At 33.3% G+C, this 4919-nt stretch overlaps 1 pseudogene; it reads right to left on the bottom strand.

The window, feature by feature from the left end:
* Positions 1-1426: 1426 nt before the first annotated feature.
* Positions 1427-4542, bottom strand: LOC134791994 (uncharacterized; annotated as a pseudogene).
* Between the last annotated feature and the right edge of the window lie 377 nt (positions 4543-4919).

Below are 4919 nucleotides of genomic sequence, written 5' to 3' on the forward strand. Positions count from 1 at the left end.
CTGCTAAAAATCATTTTTTATAAGCACACTCATTTATTGCTGATACCGACTGTACACTTAATCCATCTACTGGATCCATTTTTTTTTTTTTTTTTTTTTTTTTAAATAATAATAATCTTTATTCACTTAAAACCTAACATAGTACAGAGTTATTATTAGATAGTTTGTCAGATTGATTGATCAGCTCGAATTGTTGTATTGTCATCTACTTATATTAGTTACTTGCAAAGTTTCAGATTGGTACGACTAACAGAAGCTAGTTACAATCGATATTAGAATATATTATTACATTATTCGTTTGTTATTTAGTTACAAGTGAAGTTAGTATACGAGTAGAGTCGGACCAAGCTAAGTTGGCAGCGATTATGATAGGCCAGAGGTGCATTAGTGTTATTTTAAACGTCAAACTTCTATGAAATCATGACGTTTACTTATAAGCACTTTGTAACGACTCGGCCGCAAGTGAAATAGATGGGCTCTATCTATGGACTCTACCTTCGAGTCCTCAAAGTAACTCGTCCATCTATTGGTCACTTTAAAGCCTTTTCAACTATGACGAACATGGCAAACTATCGTTACTTCAACTGAATGAAGGGCTCTACATAACTATTAAATTGATTAATTTCAAAAAACCCCTAGGCTATATGCCATCATTTTGAAAAAGAGCTGACACTCTTTAAACTGCTGGATCGATTTCTATCAAACATAGCTAAGAACCACCGCAAGGAAACTCGTCTTTACGTAAAAAAAAACACATAGAAATCGATCCATCCGTTGGAGAGCTACAATGCTACAGTCAGACGGGCAGACAGACAGACATTGACGTCAAACATATAACACCCCTCTTTTTGCGTCGGGGGTTATAAAGTGACTATTTGTCTCCGAATTTCCAGAACGAAAAGCCACTAATAGCCGTTCTGAGATTATTCGTTTTTGTTTAGAAAACTTATGTTTTTAATAGCTTAGCATAAGAAATAGGTAAACATGTTTAGTGTGAAATTTATGAATGGCATTTCTAGCAGATTAACATAATAACTAATAAGTAAGTACAAAATTTGTAAACTTTAAGATTTATTAGTTTCACTCGGGACAAAAAAAACTAGAATAGAATAGTCATTTTTGAGCCGTAATAAAATTCTAAGATGGTACCTACCTACATAGAATTTTATTTTAGCTAAACCTTTATTGGCCAATCAAAACTATTTATGTATTGTAATATTGTGTGTGTGTAATGTTCAAAGCTGGGAGTGGGGTATATTTAGGTATGGAAAAGGCATAACTGTCAGTGTATCTGAATTGTTTTTGGAAGATGTGTTTCTATGGTTAGACCGTCCATGGACCGTCCGTTTCATCGATTACTCGGCAGCAAGGTTGGTTCATCGTACTTTTAAACCCGTAGCCATAAAATAAAATAAAATAAATTAAATAAGTTCTAAGTCACATTTATTTGACAATCAAATTTAACCATCAAAGACAATTGTATAAAAAACACGATTAGATCTACAGCGATTATGACAACTAAATTTTTCGATTTGATGATTTTTTTTTGTGCGTAATAAAGATTTTTTTAGTCGGTTGTCTACATTTAGTGACGCGTATTTCGAAACTATGTCATTTAGCATATATTTTAGGGGTAACATCTCGTATTCAATTAATTTCTGGAACTCAGCTATTCGCACTTCAGTTGTATTTCTATATGGTTCTATTGGTTTACACTCATTTAAAGGCATGTAAGTGGTGCCCATATTTGGTTTTATTATTGGTGATATATATTTATAAAGAATATCTTTGAAAAATCCCATGTTATTATTATTTTCATTTTGTTCTGCCATAAACATGTCATTTGTGTTAATAGAATAAATAGGCGTGAGACTTAATTTACGCATTTCATTAATGTTACACTTCTTAGAGATCTCATTAATTAAGACATTGATATTTTTACTAAATTTTTTTTCGTTGCCCTTTTCAGGTATATCGTTTACCACGTCCACAATATTTTGAATAGTATCGACTTGAATATCAATGTTACACATTACTGAAAAAAAAAACTCATTAAGTATCAAAAAAATATACCGATAGCTATTTCTTAAAAAAGTAAATAACGGTAACTTGTTAATTACCACAAAACTCTTTATCAGTGTCCGTGCTGTTTGTGGTATAAAATTTATTCAAATTTCTGTTTTCGCTACTAGTGAGAGTAAATTCGCCTCTCTTCTCGTAAGTCTGAGTACTTTCTGTAATTGTTTCGTCTGGAGTGGAGTTAAGTTTTTCATGTTGTGGTATAGCCATGTTCCATCCATGGAAACTTGTTGGTAGTTTATTAAGCAATACAGTTTCGCTTAAAAATCGTTTGATGTCTCCAGTTTCATTAATATAACTGGTAGCAGGTGCGTGTAAAATGTCTACACAAGAATGATAAATCTGGTTAAGTTCATAACCCGCATGCTCTGTATCGCATTTTGTACACTTCTTGAGAATTATTTTATAAGTAATAGGAATAGCGTATTCATATAAGCTGTCTTCTTGTTTCTGTAGCATCTTATCAATGTTTTGTAAACAGGTCACTTCCGGTACAATTTCGAGACAACATTTGGAGTCATTCTCAGGAAGCTTTTTGATCAGTGATGTGAATTTAATTTTTAAGCACGCAGTTTCCATTTTGATAATAAACTCTGAATAATAAAAATAAATATCAGAAAAAATTATGTATGCGACCTTGAGGATAAAATAAGTCTAATTTGACGATAGGTACTGGAAGTAGGACTTGATCTGGGGTTCTTTTAGAATAAACTCTATACTGTTTGATTAGAATTCGTATTGAGTACCTACTATTTGTGACAATAGTGATATGATTTGACGACCGGTCTGGCCTAGTGGGTAATGACCTAATGACCCTGCCTGTGAAGCCAATGGCCCTGGTTCGAATCCCGGTTAGGGCATTTATTTGTCTGATGAACACAAATTATATTTGTTCCTGAGTCACGGGTGTTTCCTATGTATTTTTCTATATATAAGTACATACCTATGTATATCGTCGCCTAGCACCCATAGTACAAGCTTTGCTTAGTTTGGGACTATCTGTGTAAGATGTCCCCTAACATTTATTTATATATGCTCTGTGGCAGGATGGCTTATGCATTATCTGCGGCAATATTGTAATCCTAAACCAAAAAAAAATAGACTTAAACAAGTATATTCATTTACTTATTGCCAATTTGCCATGTTGACAGTGAAAATTTGAGATTAAAAAGAGATTTTGATTTACATACATGATAGCGATCTATTTGTGACTTGTATTAAGACTAACATATGTTTTAATTTAAAGTGTATATCAATAACTTTATTTTTGTGTTTTAAAGATTGACAAGTACAAAATATCACGGCCCGTGTAGCAGTGTTGGCCGAAACGTTAATGCAATTGAATATTCTTGACCATTAACCAGTACAAATTGAACCGTCAACTGTAACCGTCCGTTACCGTTTACGGTTCAATTTGTACTGGTCCATGGTCAATTGCAATTAACGTTCGGCCAACACTGCCGTGTAGTGTGGTGGTATCAAATCATCGCTCGTCTCACTCACTAAAAGTATGCTGAATGGATAGTTTTGATGCACGTTCCTATATAATTATCATTAAATAAGTTTTTGGCAAAAATTTCATTTTTGGTACAAGCTTTTATCGCTGACTGTACTTTTCTTACGACAGACAACTAAATACTCATCGAGACAATTCTAAAAACCCCTAACACAATAAGGTTGCGTTGTTTCATCACAGAGTTCCTATGGCCACATCCTGTCTCCATCATCAGATCAGTTCGACAGTACCATATTATTGTATTGTCATCAGAACTACATACAGTTGCCAATTTTCATGACGCTACGATCCTTGGAAGATGGTTAAATTAGTTACCTTAGATTCCATTACATAGTTACATACAGGTCGAGAGTTCCTATGGCCACCTCCTGTCTCCATCATCAGATCAGTTCGACAGTACCATATTATTGTATTGTCATCAGAACTACATACAGCTGCCAATTTTCATGACGCTACGATCCTTGGAAGATGGTTAAATTAGTTACCTTAGATTCCATTACATAGTTACATACAGGTACGTTACGACCTAATAAAAGCTTGTTAAAAAGTTTCGCTTTTTTTGAAAAAATAAAAAATATTTCTTTTTTGTATGGCAAATTTTGAAAAAAAAAGGAAGGCCTTTAAACCTAGTTTTTCATTGTGTCAATAACATACTAAAAATCATGGAGAATGGAAAATATTTAGAAGTGGAAAAACGTTTTCTCTTTTTGTATGGACGATTACGTGCTATATAGTTCCCTCTTAATGGTTACGGTTACATTTGAGACCGGATAATCCATGACTTTTTATTGATGATACATATTAATGTTCTTGTTTTCTTACCTGCTTCACTATTATAAAGCTGTGATCTATCGCATTGAACTCATAATTTAGATTTTAACTGAAATTTAGAAACTAAACATTAGTAAAACATATTGTTTAGTCAATACATGACCAATGAATGACAGCCAAGACGTAGTTGATAGATATTTTTTTTATGATTACGGTTGATGTTTTTACACTTGTGTCAACCAGTATCAATAAAGTTAAAAGAGGTTTGGTGTGGCCCTCGTGATGTTGTGTTTTTAAAGCCTGACAACAGTTTATTTAACCCTGAGATAGTGTCGCTGCAAACAGCTTACGTATGGCAATAATGTGCGTACGTCATGTATAGTCGGGGTAGTGGACATTGGCTTCATGTTGATACTCGTATAATGTCAAAACATTGCTTACAGAGAATGCGGTTCTTTCAATTTACCAATTCGTCAAAATCTGATTCTAAATATTCAATATTTAAATATTCTTCGTTTTCTAACTCTGACGAAGTCTCATTTTCATCAGATGT

This window comes from Cydia splendana, chromosome 1 (assembly GCF_910591565.1).
Source record: "Cydia splendana chromosome 1, ilCydSple1.2, whole genome shotgun sequence".
NCBI classification, from domain to species: domain Eukaryota; kingdom Metazoa; phylum Arthropoda; class Insecta; order Lepidoptera; family Tortricidae; genus Cydia; species Cydia splendana.